At 39.3% G+C, this 19,345-nt stretch overlaps 1 long non-coding RNA gene across 1 annotated transcript; it reads left to right on the top strand.

Annotated features, from left to right (window-relative positions):
- Positions 1-2,175: 2,175 nt before the first annotated feature.
- On the top strand, positions 2,176-17,558 carry LOC106146908. The gene is made up of 3 exons (XR_001231537.1): positions 2,176-2,289; positions 5,008-5,251; positions 17,031-17,558. It is a non-coding gene; the product is annotated as an uncharacterized LOC106146908 (long non-coding RNA).
- The last annotated feature ends 1,787 nt before the right edge of the window (positions 17,559-19,345 follow it).

The raw sequence follows: 19,345 nt of genomic DNA on the forward strand, positions 1-19,345 counted from the left end.
TAATTGTAATAGTTTCTTTAAAACATAATTCATATTGTTCTACTGTTTTCTATATCTTAGGTGTGATATACTATTTTATTGGTTCATAATTTTTCATTCCTTTCCAGCTTTGCCATGTTTCCTTATACTGCAGTATGCTTCCCCACCCTGACTTTGGACTTGTTTTGCAAATGGAATGTAAGCTTAGGCAAGTATGCTGTGTCCCAGCTGAAAATTGCAGTGCCCTTGTGTGGTTTGGCTTTCTCCTCCTCAATGTCTGTCCTCAGCTATGAATATTGCATGTTCCAAATAGTGGCTACCGCCTCAATCTGAGTCCCAGAAGGAAGACACACAGAGTCTATGCAAGCTCAGCATAAGCCTTGTCAATTTACAACTCTCAGGTAATGTGAGCAAGAGATAAATGTGATTGCACTGAGATTTGGCCTTATTCGTCATTGTAGCAAAAGTCAGGATGATTGTCATCCTGCCTATCCTTTTATTTCATCATAAGGTATCATCTATCTATCATCTATCTATATGTCTATCTATCATCTATCTATCTACTTATCATCTCTCCCTCCATACTAGTATTTTCCTAAGTTTTATACATATATATATCTTACACTCTTGGGTTGCCTTTAACTAACATGTTTTTTAGAAACATTTTGTTTTTGTTTTTGTTTTTGTTTTTTTTCTGGTACCGGGAATTGAACTCACAATGTTGCACTTGCCAGGCAGGTACCGTGCTGCTGAGCTAAATCCCCAGCCCACTAACACTGCTTTTTGATGGTTGCCAGGGACTGAGTCATTAAACACATACCTTCTCTTCCCTGGAGACAGCTCTTCATAAAAAAATTTTTTTTTAAACAAGTAAATTGGCAGGTATACTAGGAAAGAAGCTTGTTTCACTAGGGACTTCATATCCCAAGCCTGTACTACATGCTTACCATTTCCTGAAAATGCAAAATCCATATCTGTTTTCTCAAATTTAGTTTATAAAATATATGGAAGTTTCCTTGGTATCTAATTATTTTTAATTATCCCCCTATAGAATTAGTGCAAATTTCCCCTCCTTGCTTATCTGAAAATGTATTATATAAAGTAAGGCTATGTCCCCTGATGGATACTATTTACATTTTAAAGCATCTAAACAGGAGTCTCTGGATGATCCTCTCCAGTGTGACCAAATTAATGTCACTTCAATTTTTGCATTTCCACTAAATTTGTCCATCAGTAATAACAGATGTTAATTTTGTATATGAGTTTATTAAATATATTATTTCCTTAAGCACACAATATTATCAAGCAATTTCTTCTTAAAAAGTGTAGTGATGGGGCTGGGGATTTAGTTCAGCAGCACGGCGCCTTCCTGGTAAGCGCAAGGTCATGAGTTCAATTCCCGGTACTGGAAAAAAAAATTAGTGATTCTGAACTATCAACCTTTTTAAAAATTTACTACATGATATTGCACCAAAAATCCATGCTCAGCAGGATAAGTTGACTTTGAAAAACAGCAAGATATTAGTCTCTTATTTTAAAATTGTTTTGATGGGCTTCACTAAATGTGTATCCCTGCCTCAATTGTTTTTTTTTTTTTTTCCAGTACCAGGAATTGAACTCACAACCTTGCACTTGCTAGGCAGGTGCTATGCCACTGAGCTATATCCCCCGCAGCCTCCCTGCCTCAATTATAAACATGGCTTTTTAAAAAAGATTTTAAGAAGTAGCCAGTTGCAATTATATAATGCTACACAAAGAATCCTGAATTTAAGCAAAGGAAAAGAGCAAAACAAAGCAATATTCAAAGATTTAACAGTAATCCAAGATGTAGAGAATGCCAGAATATCTTTATGCCTCTGTGTGTTTGTGAGTTCAAATGATCCCTACTCTAAATAAAAATGTCCAAAACAGGGAAAGAAGTACTATAAGAGATATTATACTGTAAATTATGGTAGGTAGTCAACAACTGTTGAGAGAATGAATTGGATTAAAGAAATGCATCTTTATTTCAAAGATAAGGAAATGCAAAAAGACTTTTGGAACATTGTGTCACTATCTGAATTTAGGTTGGGCTGATAACTATTGAAGTGATTGTGAGAACATGTCATTGCATGGCTGTATTACATCTTATATTAGACTGAATGCTTTCTTTGGGGAAAGAAGACTTTTATTTCTTGTAGGTCAAGAGAAGCTGAATGTAAGGGTGAACACTGTTGACGGCTGATTTTATGCTGGTGAAGACAGTGCCCTGTAACTGACCAGGCACAGGATAGGTGGATCCTGCCAACCCAGAGGGCAGGGAGACTTGGGGTGAGCCAAATACTTGCCAAATATTTATTCCTTTTCAATTTTAATTTTTTCATCTAAAAAAAGGAAATAAGGATGCCTTTGTTACAACCACTTGAAAATTTATCAAGATTCTGGAAATACAGTATAGTGAACTGAGTGGCTCCTAAGAAGACAGACCCACAGCCAGAGCCTAGAGCCTATGAATGGTTTTTTATTTCACAAAACAGCCTTTGTAGATTCACGTTTAAGGTGTGAAATGAAGAGGTCATCCTGACTGTCCAGGTAGACCCTAAATTTAATGACCATTGTCCTTATGAGAGTGAGACAAGGAGAGTTAGACAGACAGAAGAAGAAAAATTCATGTTATTTCATGAGTTTGTTTTTCAAGATGGAAATGTTTTGGAGATCTGTTTTTCAACAGTGTGAATGTTCTTAACACTTCTGAACTGTGCCCTTAAAAATGGTTATTGTGCTGAGCAGCTTTTCGTTACTGTGACAAAATAGCTGAGAAAATAATTTAAAAGGAGGAAAATTTTATGTTGGCTCATGGTTTCTAAGGTTTCAGTCCATGGTGGCTTGGCCCTGTTGCTTAAAGCCTGTGGTGGCATGGTATGCTATGGCAGGGGTGTGTGTCGGAGGAGGCCGCTACTTTATTTTGGCCAAGAAGCAAAGGGAAAGAGATGAAGGAGCTAGAGTTCTAACGTCTCCTTCAAGAGCAGCTCACTGTGACCTCACTTCCTTCCAATATGCCCACCTCCTAACTTCTACCACCTCTGAACAGCATTAGGGGCTGGAGACTGCGCCTTCAGGTCTTCATAGCACTTAGGATGGAAATGCATAAATTCTTAGAAATGTGCCGAAATATTAACAAAGGTTATTGTTAGGTAACCGTAGTAGTTGTATTCTCTTTGTTACACTTTCATGTATTTCCTGAGAATTTCACAGTTGACTTACAAAACACAGAAGAATGCTTGTGCCACTTGATCACTTTGGTAGAAAAACTTATTAAGTGGCTCAAAAGAAAAAAGGAGAAGATGTTAAATGTACAGATCTAGTGCCAGGTGAGGTTGACCGCAAAGAGAAGAAAACTCCCCGGAGACGTGGACAGGGCGGAAGGGCCACAGGACTCACTCCTTGGGCAGATGTGCGAGATCTGAGTCCCTAGGAGGACTGAGCACTGAGAAAATCAGCTTCTGATCCCCCAGCTTCCAGTGCAGGGAAGCGGGAAGTGACAGGGTGCGGGAAAAGACCCAGGGCAAGGTGCGAGAGAGGGGAGTTCTGGGTTTTCCCGGAGGGAAGATGCATAGTTGTTCTTTGCTTCTGTCTTCAGTTCCCAAGATCCCAATTTGATTCCCAGGCCGCTGGATTCCATGAATTCAAGCTGATTTGGGGCAGAAGTAAGTGGAAAATATGCAGTTCAATGAATGAGTCTGGAAAAATTTAACAACTCCATTGACATATAATTTATATACTATACAACTTAACAGTTTTGGCGTACAGATTAATGGATTTTACAATGTGTACATAGTTGTGCAACAACCACCACAATCTAGTTTTTGCTACCCTGAAGAGAACCCGCATACTGATCAGCAGTGCTTCCAGGTCTCCTCCATCCAGGTGCGAGATAAGCACTAATCTACTTCCTATCTTGGCAGATTTGCAACTGATACACATTCCCACAAGTGGAATCATCTAACACATCTTTTATGACTGGCTTCTTTCACTAAGCATACTGCTTTATGGGGTTCATCTATATCATATGTATCAATTCTCCACTTTCCTGTAAGGCTGAGTAATAATCTATTGTACAGATCTGCTACATTTTATGTGTCTATCCTTCAGTTGACGGACACTGGGTTGTGTCTGCTTTTTAGGTAGATTCTTAAATTGCTGTTCATTTTTTCTACATGGACCATATTTCTTAAAGGTTTTTCTTGAAGAGAGTTTTATTGGGTGATTAATTTATCCCATTTATTTTAATCAAAGACATTAAATGACTATTATTTAGAGTTTCCAAAGAGCATGTAATAATCAATTATCATTCATTCTGTGAGAGAAGTATTGTACTACACTGATGTAATCCCAGTCAAAACATGAGAAACTTGGCGTTAGTTTGTTCATACAGTTTTAAGTCAAATGCCCCATCTCCATAAGGTTTTCTGATATAATGCAAATGGTGCCATTTCCCATCATTGCTTCTAAGGCCGTTGAGGGGCCTGGAGACAGGACCTGAGGTTGCAAGTCCCTCTTTCAAATTACAGAAGAGTATAGCAGGCACTTAGCTTTATTGTTTTCAATTGCATAAAGTAACAAAGACTAATTTCCAAAGCATTGGCATAAAATGTTTTGGGGGATTTGGTTTAATGAACAGTTAAAGGTGATGTACAATGAACATATTTGCTGTAATATATAAGTGGCGTTTTAAAGGAGCTTTAGAGTTTTCTTCTTGGGGTGGTAGAATCTGGTTTAGCCTAGGCACATGTTTCGGGGCACAAAAGGTGAACACAATGTCTATCCCAGATCCCCAATGATCTCGGAAGGGTAGTGTACAACCTCCCTCTAATCCTTCCACCTGTCTGCTCCTATGTTAGGGGGAAAAGAGCTGATCCCGAATCTGACTTCTGCACACAGGAAGGGTAACTCTCCCAGGGATGGAGCTATCTGAGGAGGGTTAAAAGCCTGGACATTATGGATAAAGTCCCCTTTTTTCAACTCTAGTTCTTCTCTCCTCCAACACAGTGTCCAGGTTCCCTGCCCTGACCAATGACACAGAAACGAAAGGAATGATAACTCTTAAGTGAGTGCTTGAAGAACAGGCCGATGTCCCTGAGAAGATGAAGAGCCGCTGCGTGGAGACTATCACAGCAGTAACACATCTTTTCACGCTTCCCTACAAATCTTGCCTTTGCTAAGAAAATCTGCAGCTGAAGGTCGTCTTCCAGATGTTGTCACCAACAGCCCCAGGTTGTAATGGCTTTAACTGGTAAGAGTCTCTGCACCTTCACACATTTCAGCAGCAGACCTTGATATTTAGGTTTGAAATTAATGATGAATAGGAATTCATCCGTGTTGGATCCCTCAATATTCCTTGTTTCTCATGCCCAAAACGCCACCTCAGTCTTATCTAATTGGACCTGAATTATAGTCCTAGATTCAGAAAAGGAAAAATTCGAAGCTTTGCTGAATCTGAGTAAGTGAGTTTTGTCTGGTACTGTAAAGGTCAGAAAGAGCCCAAGGTGTACTGTGGGTTTGGCTGTTTTCTAGTTTTTTGGATTGATTGATTTAGAAAACATTTCACTTTGGCAAACAATGCTGCTGGAATTTTCCTTTAATCTGTGAGTACCAAGTACCATAACTTGATCAGCGGGAGGCAGTTAATTATAACTACTGGTTGTAGAGCAGACTGCCTCGAAGGGGCAGTTTACTTATTCCTTTTTGCCTATTTCCTTATCTCTCAAGGGCTGGGGGGCTGAGGTGATAACACTCACCTGGGGTAATGTGATTCCCTTGTGTACCCTATATTCTACCTTTCTCTCAGGGTCCTTCCTATCCAGCAGAGGCTGGAAAGCTAAAATCTGCCTTTCTCACCCCTGGGCAGCTGGGATTCAGTTACGATTTTTATTCTATAATTTTATTCTATAATGATAAATTTGTTTTAAATCTGGAAAGCATCTATTATCTTGCCTCACTTGGCTGTTGATCTGCTGGCAAACAAAATTCTGGAGATGTGAGGTTTAGTCTGCAGCAGATCCCAGCATCATTTTTTGAGCTTCCTGAGTGTCATAGGCAGTGCTGGCAGTGGCATCTGTAGCAGCTTCTTCAATCTGGATTCCTGCTTTCGGATGTAGCTCTGGTTACCTTGGAAGCAGTAACTTTCTTCCTGGGGTGGTTCTGTTTCTCTGGGAATTGCTTCTGGAAGCGCAGCCTACAGCCTATCCCTTCAGCCCCTCCAATACTTTGTTCAACATCAATTTCTTGTATTAAAAACCAACTTGTATAAAATACTGAACAGTAGATTCTTTCCTCTGCAGTGACCCTAACAGAGCCAGTACCTCATAGGGTTACCGAGAATGCAATAGTGTGTAGAGCTCTAGAGTGTGGAATGTAAGTAGTAAATACAGGCAAACTATACTATTAAGCACACTAATGACCAAGAACATGAAACAAATTGTTACAGGGTCCCCAAAGAGTTACATTTTTAATGATGGAATTGGCTGTAGCAATATGCTTATCCAGCAGCAAATAAGTGGAGTCTGAGTCATACACAGTTAGTTTTCTCACATTCCTTTTCATATGCTAACGTAGGAAAAGCTGTTTGGCCATCTGCTGACCCCATTACTTTGAAAACTGCCATTTCACCTGGACCTAAAAGGGCACAACCCCAAATTACCTTTTAGCTCTTAGACTCTGTAAGGGCATTGTGGATGAAGATGTAAAAGTAAATGTAACAAGAACAGTGATATCATGATATCTTATTAAAACCCTCTTTTAAAATCAATTCATTTAATTTTAGAAGCCAACTAAAGATAAACAACTGGCTATTCTAAAACAAATGCTAATATAAAAGAAGAAAATTTGAAACAAAATTGTATTTGGCCATTGTATAAAACTTCCTTTATTCATGATATTAAAAGGCCTAATTTAACACTCATTATTTCATCCTGAAATCCATTCAGGCTGCCTTTTTTACAAATTACCTTCCCAATGCATGCTTTTTATCAAAGCCACAGAATTGTTTTCCTTTGTTGTTCCTCATATTGAATCCGTATTTCAAATCCCAAGTAACCACTAACTTGCTTTGCATGAGGGGTTTACTACCACACAGTATCAGTGCTGACATGTGTGTAACTTTTTAGGGAGTGGCAGATGTCTGTTAGCAAAAACAATGGTGTTTTTGTACAAAACTAGCTTTTCATGGAAATGACAATAACCCATTTCCATATCAACACCCATTTGCATATCAACAATTGCATTACTTGATACACATCATTTATCTTCAAAGATGAGCTGCTGGACACCACATGGAAGAGAAGCAGGAATATATTTTAAGACAAGGCAGACTATGATGAAAGTTTAGCTACTATTTTTATGATTGTCTTTATGCAAGAATTATTCCTAAATTCCTGGTTTTTAAATCTGTAAAATAGGAATAATGCTAGTTTATCTTTAGATTTTTATGAGCAGCTTACATCTTCGTGTATATAAATGGCTTACTACACTAGCACGTTGGAAATCTTTGTAGCTGTTCCTTGTGCCCACAGGCAAATTTCTTTATTTTCTCACTTCTTCACAGAATATTAAGCCTGTGTCAAGACCTAGTACATACATGTAGCTCTTATTATGACTCTTTTTTTTTTCTTCTTTGGTACCAGCAGTTGAACCCAGGGCCTTGTGCTTGCTAGGCATGCTCTGTGCTGTTGAGTTATATCTCTGGCCCCATTATGTCTACTATTATTACCATTCTTTATACATTGTCAACTAGCATATTTGGCTAAAAGAGTACTACTCCTAAAACATTAAGCTAAAGGATTACTCTGTTTTCACAAGTCTTGCAATATTTCCAAAAACAATAGATTAAAAAATAACAAAGCTGAAATAACAAGACTACGGCTGAGATGCATAGGATCAGTTTGTGAATTCTATTGTTGCCTAAAAAAAAAAAGTTTTCTTTTTAGGCCTATGGCACCTGTGTCCCCAGGCATTTTACCAGTTTAGCTGAGAAATCAGCTCAGAACTGGCACATTCAGCATGGCATGGCTATAGACAAAGATTTCTCTTTCCAGCTGACCACCTGTTTATTTCAGTCTCCAAAGCCTGGGAGATTATTTCTGAAAACTTTGCTTCTGAGCCCAGAATCTAAACTTATTCCGCTGAGGGTTTTCTCAGTATTTCCAGACAGGAAATACAAACTGTTCATAAATGTATTAAATATTTTTATAGTTGTTACTGAGAATGTTTTGTGTTTACAAATGTATCTTAAATTGTAAGTGGAGGGCTTAAAAAGCCAAAGCCAGAGGGCTGCTGGTGGGACTTTCGCCACTGACATTTTCTGCAACGATCATTTGTAGATGCTCACAGTGGGACTGCATCTGTGGCCGAAAAGGTGCTGAGGTCCACGTGAAGTTGAGTGTGTCATGTAGAGAGTTCTGAGTATTCCGCTGGTTCTGAGTTATCAAAGCCAGGATCTCTGCCCTGGTCCAAGGAGCCAACTGGATCTTTGAAGTCGGAGGAGTTGGTGTCCTTCTAAGCAAGCAGAGCCACTTGTCCCAAGAACTTCAACAAGTACTGTGCGCTAGTTTAGAAAATCAAGTGAGCAACAGCAATGCCCTTTGAGGTGTCTGAGTTCCCAATACAACAGCCTTGCATTAGTGATTGCATACGTAAGCATAGATACATTTATCTGATTTCAGAGTTTCCAGTATAATAATCCGCTGGATAATATATCCTACTTTTCTGAAATCCAAACTTATTTTGTGTATCTGTTTCATTGTATGTTCTTGTGAAGTCATGCCCTAACATTTACATATGCCATTTATTATAAATTACTTTTCTTATACATTACTATTCATTTCACAATGAAAGCAGTATACTGAGGGTTTGAAATTATGCCCAAAGGTCGGGTATATTACCTTTGAGTTGTATTCCAGGGCAGGAGAGGATATTATCAAATATTGGTTATGTAAGCAGGCAGATCTCATAGAGTTGAATACAGCTACTGTAAGGTCTGGAAATTCTCTCTATAGCTGACTTGGATTCCTCTGGTCATTATTTAATATCATTTTCAATTGTAATCATTTTCCACCTTGCTTTGGAGCTAGAAAGGAGCTACTCATAACCACCTTAAATTTTTCTTTCCTTTCTTAATTTTAAAGATGTCAATGCTGGAATATCTTATGCTTGCTAGTTTGGCACTGTGAAACTTCTTCTGTGTATAAATCTAATTGTACATGCTTCCAAGATCAGAGTTGGTGTTTCCCGCGGAACCACCCAAAAGATGGCAGCAGCTTTTCCACAGCCCTTTCACGGCAGCCTTTCTCGGACATCCGGGCTACTGCAGGACTGGTCCTGCTTGCTGCGAGATCCACTAGCCCCTAGGGCTTCACGCTGCACTCTACATTCTGCCCTTCAAATCACGCATTCATCAGGCTCATTAGGCTAGTTAAGGGTCTATAAAGGCAGAAATCTGTTGGAGTTTAGTCTCATTCACTTCTTTCAGAGGAACTTGCAAGGAAGCTCCTGTCAGCTTTTGGAACGGGAACAGAATCTCAAAAGTTTGGCATGAGAAACAGCTGAAGGCGCCAACCTTCCAGGCCAAAGATTCTCTTCACAAAGAGTCCCAATTCAGCTTTTTCCCTTGAGGCAAACTTCAAAGTATGCAGGAATCAAAAACTCATAGAATGAAAATAAGCCGAGGCATAACACGCTTAGCTAGGACTTTTCGGAAACACATCTCTCCCTTTCGGCCTCGTTTTCTCTGCCCTCAGAATGGCCGCACGACCTGAATTACTTGTAAGGAATAGAACAGATTTTCCTTTCCTTTTTTCAAGGACAGGTTTTCTTATGCTCACTTACTTTATTCCAGTTGGGTCTGTTTAATTATACATTCTTATTATTCTTATTTCATAAATGAAGAACTCTGTAAACACTTTCCTTTTTCCCTTAATGGTGTGTTTTTCTACTTTGTTCTGTTTCATTTTTTCCTTAAATAATGTTTCCAGACAGTAATTATGTTTTAGGACCAAATTTCCTTTAATGATTGAAAAAAATCCTAACACTGTAAAGGTCCGAGCAAAGCATAATGCATGAATCAAAACACAATGTTTGCAGTTGTGACTTTTTTTTTTAGGTGAAATATGACCTACTTAAAGAATTTCATAGAAAGACATAAACTAAAGGGTTTTAGAGACTTGCTTGGCCATTAAGCTCAATTTAGCAGAATAAAGCAGCACCAGAGGTTTTAATCTCTCAGATTTCTCTGGTTTTTATGTGCCTTGGCATTGCCTAATTTCCTCCACTGGTGAACTGCTTCCCCCCAGGCTTTCTGGGGCTGGAGAGAGAAGAATGAGGTACTCACAACCTGTGTAAGGGCGGTGTTCGCACATCAGCGCACATAGTCAAAGAACAAATATCCAGCACAGTGACTATGGCAGTGGGTCATTCACACTTTTTGCTTGCACCTATATAGTACCATTTATCTGTAGGCTTTTGTGATGATCTGACTGAAATTGAATGCAGATGAAGCTCGCTGGTTTAAAATTGTGAAGTGTACACTAAATCTTAAAAACTTACACTCTATTAAAATTAGAAGTTTCACTTTGGATTTCACAGATGAAAAAGTAGGCAGATGCTGCACTTATTAGAGAGACCTCTCATATAATTTCTTTAGGATATTGAAATTTTCACCATTACTATTTTGGAATTCTGAAGCCCAGGCCATTTAGATTTGGATTATTGTCAACTATCAATTAGCGGAGTGAGGTGTGGGACTGTACTCCCCTTTTAAGCATTCTTCCATGCCACTGAAATTTTACAGCAAGCTTCCTATTAACTGGAATGGCCAGAGAATGTGTCTGGTTACTTGGATAAGGGAAGAGTTAATGAGGAAGCCCATTCTCTTAGAACTCTTGGACTTTTTATAAAATTAATTAGTCCATTCAATGGCCTTAGAAAACAAAGTGTGGAATATTAACCATCCAGGATCTTTCTCTGCTTCAGGGTCCTTATTCTGAAAGCGCAGTTATTATATAGAACAGAGAGGATAGGACTGAGCCCATCTTGCTCCCTAGACCTACGTACTCTGGGATTCCTTTTACTTATATTCCTAAATTTGTTTCCTTATCCACAAGATATACACACTCTGGATCAGGGTCTAAATTCTAATTCCACCATTTGCTCACTGTATGATATTGGGCAGTTTTGTTCTCTGTTCCTACGTTTCCTCCTCTGTGAAGTAGGTCAAACAGTAGGACTGATCATAACCCATTACTTGTGTTATCAGCATTAAGTATTTACACCAAATCACCGAGACGAACACCTACATCTGGAATTAGCCAAAGTCTGAGGGCACAATCCCCAAGACTGACCTCATTTTTCACAGCTTCTCTGAGTTCAAGGGGTTTCTAAACCCACTCCCAATTTTGTGAATTCACTAGAGGTATTCACAGAACTCACTAAGTCATCACATTCCTGGTGATGGGTTTGGACAGAGAAAGGGTAAATTAGGATCAGCTGAGGGAAAGGACCTATGAGGCAGAATCCAGGTCATGCTGTGCAGCAGCTCCCAGCATCCTCAGCTGCAGGCACCAACATGTCATAATATGTGCAGGGTAACTGTGAACCTGGAGGCTGCAGCCACACCTGACTGTGCAGGACTTTCACGGAGACTTCGTTACGTAGTTGAGGCACGCTGCTGACTGCCCATGTGTGTGAATTTAGTTCACATGAATATTTCAATAACAAGTCCCCAGTTAGGTACTCTGGAGAACAAAGGATGAACGTAACTCCTTCCTTCAGAGGAGCAAATTCTATGGGTAGAAATAAACATGGAGCAATGTTCTACAGCACAAATGAAATAAACACCAAGTATAGGTCAAAAAGGCGGCACAAGAAGTAGTGGGAGAGGCAGCTCACTGTAGCAGAGATAGTCAGTGAAGTTTTCATCTATTTCTGTCTATCACAGCACTCACTGCAGAAGCTTGTTACTTGGCAAGGGGTTTTATTTTATCACAGTTTTGATGAACTAGTATTCAATTTTGCCATAAAAATGCCAAGTAAATACATGAAAATGACATGAAATACATGAATGACAATAAATACATGAAAATGACATCACTGGTCATTCGAGAGATACAAATTAAAGCAACCCCGAGATTCCATCTCACCCAAGAGAGAATGGCCATCAAAGAGAAATCAACCGATAACAAATGCTGGTGGGGGTGTGGAGAAATAGAAACTCTTCTGCACTGCTGGTGGGAGTGTAGACTGGTGAAACCACTGTGGAAATCAGTTTGGAGATTCCTCAGTAAACTCTCATTCAACCCAGCTATTTCCCTTTTGGGTATTTTTCCAGAACTGAAAATATCATACCACAGCAATGTATGTGCGACCATCTTTACAGCAGCACAATTTGTAATAGCTAAGTCTTGGAAATAATCCAAATGCCCATCAACCAAGGAATGGATAAAAAGGATGTGATCTGTTTATACAATGGAGTACTACTTGGCCATAAAGAAGGATAAACTTGAGACATTTCTAGACAAATGAATGCAATTTGAGACCACATTTACATGTGAAATAAATCAGACTCACATGTGTAAACATCACATTTTCTCCCTGGTGTGAGAAACTGAAAGTGTAAACAAGGTCCAAAATATACAACAGATATTGCAAATTGGGAAGAAACTGTTCAAAAGGAAAGAGGAAGTAGGGTGAGGGACAGGGGAGAGGAAGGAAGGGAAAAGGAAAGAAAAATACGTGATAGTTATACTACTAGTTTCTTAGTTAATTGAAAAGGAAGGTTTGTGCTAACATTGTTTGGAGAATTTTTCATGACATTATCTTGTACTGAGTAACTGCTTTGAGGATGACAATGCACAGTGTATTAACTATTGTTGTCCTATTATTTTGAAGGGTTTTTTTCCCATTAAAAAAAGCCAGCAGCAGATACAAGAGCTTGTCCTGCTTTATAAGAGCAAAGCCAAAAATTACATCTCTTCTTGAACTGTGATTGCTCTGTAGCCCAGGATTCAGAATCCAAGAGTTGCTTAACAGTTACTTGGTAAATACAGCTTGTGTGCTCTGTACATGATGAGCCAATGAGTTCCTAAGAGTTCATTCATTATCAAACTCCTGAACTGAATTCTAGCAAAGAGTGAAAAAATATTTTTAAAACACTTTATTCTGATTTAGTTCTTGCTATTAAGATTTCACAAATTGCTCACCCCGCCACCAAAAAAAGTAGTCTTTCTGGAATTCAAAGATACTCAGTTCCAAGAAGAAAACTGTATTATTTCATCACCAAGGTCAAGCCTAGCCCTGTGCTTTCCAACTGTAAGGCCACCTGTCTCACCTCCCTCCCTCTAAACCTCTTTTACCTGGTAGGCCATGCACATGCCACTGGTCATTTGTGCGCCTGTCTTGAACCTTCTAATCTAAAAAGGTATCAGTGGGAGTGCCACGGAAGTGCGCATGGCTGATTATTTCTTGGAAATACAACTACACATTAATTAGGCCAAACCCAAAGAGTCATTTCTGGCGGGCACTCTATGGCAGCTAGATGAGTAACACTTTAAAAAGCTGTTCAGTATGTGAACTTACTTGATTTCTTGTGGGCTTGTTTATGGCTAACGTCTGTTAGGGTCACTGAAACACAGCTCTCAAAATGAAATCCACTACAGGAATGACGCGAAGGGTTTACTTGTGGAAGAGGCTAGGGTTCTGTAACGGCTCTTGCAAGTGTGTACCTGTGTTTCTATGTAAGTAATGCTGACTCAAAGCTCCATAACAGCAAGGGAGCTCAACTTCTCCCCACAAAGTCCCTACTGCCTTGCGTATGCCTCACACTTGGACGATCAATGTATTTTTGATCAACGTATGACCTGGCAGATGGACTTCGGTGCAACCATGGGGTACTCTTTGCCTGGTAAAACACACGTGTTAGAGCTCAGCATGCACGCACAGAAGGCATATACTAATTAAAATTCACAAAGGGGAGAACTAGAGAAGAATCAAGTCACATGAAATTGATGGTCCAAAGGAGAAGCGAATATAGGTATTTCCTGTTAACTTGATTGTTTTGAAAAATTTCTGCTCCCATTTCTTAACTGTCTGAATTTAAGAGGCTCATTTAAATGCACTGTATTTTTAAAAGAGATCTATGTCTAGGACTGTAACCTATGAGGATGGGTGAAAGAGAGGCATTTCAGATAGGCTGTGAGTGACAGGCATCTGGGGATGTTTGCAGTGGCTAAGGAAGAATCAAGTAATTCAGATGTTCTTAATCCCAGCAGGGCTGGGATCAATCACTGGAAACAACAAAGATCACTCTTGCCTCCTCGATTAGAAGGCAAATTCTAACTCTCAGAGCTACTTGGGTCGTGGCCGCTGAAACACTGGAGGTGTTCACTCAGTCTCAGCAACTCTTTGCTTGGTCCTCTTGCAATGGGGAACCTAAGTCACATCACAGAGAGCAGATGACCTCAGGGGTTCTTCCCACCTCCAGACGGATGACTCTACAGGACTATGCTGCTCAAATGTTAACACTTCATAACTAGAAAGGTATTACAGTTTTTCTAAAAAGTGAAGTTGAGTCTATATCTAAAGTGAGTATGTGCACACAGGTTGAGCAGATATTATAAGACATTCTTAAAGTTATAGAAGTAGTGTTTTAAAAGTCTTAAGCTAAATACAAATGACATGAGATAGTTTAATGTCTGCACTGATTCCGAGGAACACTGGGCAGACTGTAGTTTGTGTGTCTGGGCTACACCATCCAGTCTGAATTAATTTGGAGATGGACGCAGCAGCTGTACCACCTGCAGGCCTGGTTCTTCCCCTGCCTTGAAGACCACGCTCAGGACAACACGTACTTACACAAACTTACTAGGTCTCTGAGCGTCTCAGGGCCAGCCACACAAGGGAGAACGGGTCAATGCTGCCTGTTCTCCAGGAGCCAAACTCTCGTCCCTCCTCACTGATTAAAATTTGTACTTCCTGAGCCCTTTCTTTATATTGTTTAACACGTACAATACCCTACAGAGTTAAATATTATTTTTATTCCCATTTACAGATGGGAGCACAAAGGTAAGAGGGACTGCATGAACTGTCCAATCTGTCATACAGCCAGTAAGTAACAAAGGCAGGAATCCACCCTGGCAGTCTTGCTTCAGTTCAGTGTTAGCCACTGATATTGCCAGGTTTCTTTTTTTTTTTTCAGTGGTGGTCCTGGGGCTTGTACCCAGGACCTTCTCATTGAGCTACACCTTTTTCATTTTTTAGACAGTCTTCCTAAATTGCTCAGGCTGGTCTGCAACTTGCTATCTTTCTGCCTCAGCCTCTCAGAATACCCAAGATGACAGGGATGTGCCTCACCCCCAGCTCACACTGCCTTTTAAGTGAAGCCCAAGTCTTCCTTTCATACTGTTCAAGGGAGACTGACTCAGAGCTGACTTGCTATGACAAACATGCAACTGTCCCCAGAAAATGCCTACCAAGCCCATTTGTACTCATGCAATTCCTGCCCGCCTGACATTTAGGGAGAACCTAGCACTGCCACCCCATCCCGACACTCTGTACCCTGGCTCTCACTGTCCCTTCTTCCCTCCCAAGCCTCCAGCCATCAGTCCCCTCTGTGTCTCCGTGGATTTGCCTATTCTGGACGTTTTGTGTAACTGGGAGCAATCTGTGGCCTCTTATGCCTACCTTCCTTTTTCTTGGCACATCTGTGTGACAGCAAGTTTCCTTTCTTTCCAGGGCTAGGTACTATCTCATTGTACAGACTTACAGTGTTGTTTACTCATTACACTGTTGATGGACAGCTCGGTTCCCATTTTTAAGCTATTGTAGGAAAAGCTGCTCTCAACACTAATGTAAAAGTTCTGTGTAAGTTCAGTTCTCTTAGGTATACACCCAGGGGTGGAACTGATGGGTGATAAGGTAACTATTTAATTTTCTGAGTTGTCAAACTTTCCCCACAAGCCTGCACTATTGTGCATTCCCATTAACAATGAACGAAGTCTCGAAGTTCCCCACACCTTCTCCATGTTATTTTCCTGTTGTTGTTCTTGTCATCCCAGTGGGTGGAAACTGACTGCATGGTTATGAACTGCATTTCCCTAATGATTAATGTTTGCCACCCCTTCATGTGCTTACAGACCATCGGTATGTCTTTGAGAAATGTCCACTCAAATCCTTTGCCCACTTTTAAAATGAGTTGTCTTTAAACTTACTTATACATTTGGACTCTAGACTGTAATCAGATACATAATTGGAAGGTATTTTCTCCCATTTTGTGTGTCTTCCTTTCTTAGTTATTAATTTTGATGTCATCCAGCTTATCTTCTATTTGGCTTTTTGTGCTTCTGGTGTCACACCCAAAAAATCACTGCTGAGATCAAGGGCATGAAGCTTCACATGTAAATAGGACTTTAAACCTGGACTTTCACACGTTCTTTTCTCCCCAGAGGAAGCGTCATAAACACAAAGTTCTCTTTACACTTTTAAGTGAGTCAGAGCTTTTATTTGGTGTTGAAAAATTATTTTTATTAGGGAACAGGAATGAGATATTAAAATAATTATTCATAAATTCTCTCCTAAATTGATCACTTATATAAAATGCATTAAATAATTTCTAGCTGTTCTTATATTAATTATAATTATCCTGAGATTTAAAAATCACTGTTCTGAATAAAATAATAAAAGTTGGAATTCATGATTAAGATAAATATATTTGAATGAGACACATTAACATGTGACAGTAAGTGTTGAGGTGGCTTTTCTGCACCTGTTCAGTTGGAAAAGTAAGGGATAATACTTGTCCCTCCAGCCAAGAGAAGTCTCCTAAAATCTGGAAACAGAAACCTTCATTTCATACCTTGTTTCAAATTTATTATGTAAATACACATTCAAGAGCTTAAGGCATTGTTTAATTGTTGTTAGACCAGATTTTTGATCCATTTTGACTTTTGGTTCAGATTATTTTATCACAGAATTTATAACTGGGAATTTTGGAGCTATGTGCCTATTAAACCCCATTCTTATTCCAGCAGAATCCATTGGACACCCTCCAAGGAGAATTTTAGATATGCAGACTACCACTTATGATTGTATAATCAATGCAGCTCAAGTATGTAGGACACTATTTGACATGAAGTTATTATGGATTCATAGGGTTATGATTTTCCAGATTAGCAGGTGGGTATCTTGGATAAAGGACACCCCTTTCTAAACATACCAAAGGGGCAGCTGTGGGGTGGTGGATGGATGTTCTTATATCTTCCATATGGTAGTGGGGTGTGTGCTTTACCTTTGGCACTGTATTTATCAGGTGTTAAGTTCTGGGGACCCAATCTGAGATTCCTAGGTTATTTTGGATAGCTGTCAGCTCTACCGTATTTACATGCATTGTCAATGCCATATACTTAAACTGACATAAACCAATCAATGGCCTACACGAAACTCTTGCTTGCTGTGTTTGAAGTAAAACTAATGGTATAGATGGTTATTATAAAGAATTACTAGAAATTATTTAAAATAGAAAAATATAAAATATCAAATTCCCAGAAGAAATTCAAATAGCCATTAAATTTAAGAAAAGTTCAATTTTACTAGTAATACAATAAATGTAAAAATAAAACAGTGAGACATATTTTTCATTTACTATATTGGCCAAAATAATAGTGCTGGCAAAAGTAGGACAGGACAGCATTCACAAGCTGTTGATGGGAGTGGAAACTGGTGTAAGTTTTTTTAGCAGTAGTCAAAATGTCAAATGTACATTTCCTTTGATTCGGACATTCCAATTCTAGGTCATTACTTAGCTGAGCAAAAACACTCATATCAGCAGGCAAAGTTTTGTGTACAAGAATGTTTACTGCAGTTTCACTGTCAGCACTGAGTTATTACAAAGATTCTTTTATGTCATGGCCGCCTTGATGTCCTCAATTGATTCATAACTACCTTGAGGTCATTTTGATTTTGAAGAAGAATGAGAAGTTACAAGGTACCAAATCCAGTGCATAAGGTGGACGAGGACACACCTTAATGTTTTCAGGAGCCTGCCTCTCCATCAGACGACACGTGGTAACAGCATCTGCTGTATTATTATCACATCTTGTGTGAAGAACTCATGAAAGAGGACTTCTAGAACTGCTTCAGAAAGCGGCAAGAATGATGGGATAAACGTGCTTCAAGAGAGGGACAGTATTCTGAGGGGAATTAATGTCAATGTCTTTTACTGTAATAAACTGAAAAATTTAAACATACACCCTGTTTTTCAATCCCTACTTGTATTTCCATTGTGTATTAACAGCATGTTGACCATAATGTCTAATAAAGTGTTCTCAGGATACCAGATACTTTTCTTTGAAGTCCAAGGGGTTTTCAGCATATCCAAAACTCATGAATTATGGTCTACTTCATAGTCAGAAGCCCAGGAAACTTGAGGTAAGATTATTCTGGACTTACTACAGCTGACATCTATAACTGACTAATGACAGACACAGGGCAATGATATTTAAGCTCTTAGCCACAGGATATGCACTGGAGGAAGGACTTTGTTTTGCTGACAACCATGACATAAAAGCATCAAAAGCATCAAAAGCACCCGTTTTTGTAGGAAGCCCTGAGCAGTTCTTTGTGTCTGAAAAGATGCTAATCTTCATCTAAGCAGAATCCAGAGAATTCAGCCTTCCTGCAGAGCTCACGCAGTTTACCGATCTTCTGAGGAATACAAACCAAAGATTACATTTATAAAATAATTTCTGTTTCTGGTGTTGCTATGTCCTTCCACAGACAGGAGGACACTACTTAAAATTCAGAAGCCTCACGCCCGATTTTCCCCTTCCAGTACATCACATACTGCCCACACTCCCATTTCCTAGCCCAGAAACGGGAGCTCTAACAATACCTCTGCCAGCTCCCTTCTCAGCGGGTGCAAAGCCAGTGTGGCCGTGTTGGATGTGGACCTTTCCAAGGTGTGAAGTCCTCAATGAATGGGAAAGCACTTTCATATGAATGTTACTTAGTATTATTTTGAAAGTGGGAGATTTTCAAAGATGGGCCCACACTGATTGGCTTTTAATTTTTTTTAACTAGACCTGTTTTAGCAGAGTTTCATCTTGTTTTTAAGAACTTGTGAAACATGCATATTTTAATTAAGTTTTACTGTACATTGTTGGCCACTTCTGCTATAAAGTGAGCTGGATGCAACTTTTCTACGCTAGCACAGATTTTTACTAAGATAATAATGCTAAAGGTCAGAAAATTAAATAACTGTTTGACACACTGCAGAAATTCTTTACATCATCTGTAATACAAATATGAAACACTAAAATTTAGTAAAGATATTAAGAGGCAGGTA

The sequence above is a fragment of the Chinchilla lanigera genome, unplaced genomic scaffold (genome assembly GCF_000276665.1).
Source record: "Chinchilla lanigera isolate Chin_1 unplaced genomic scaffold, ChiLan1.0 scaffold00101, whole genome shotgun sequence".
In the NCBI taxonomy this organism is placed as follows: Eukaryota; Metazoa; Chordata; class Mammalia; order Rodentia; family Chinchillidae; genus Chinchilla; species Chinchilla lanigera.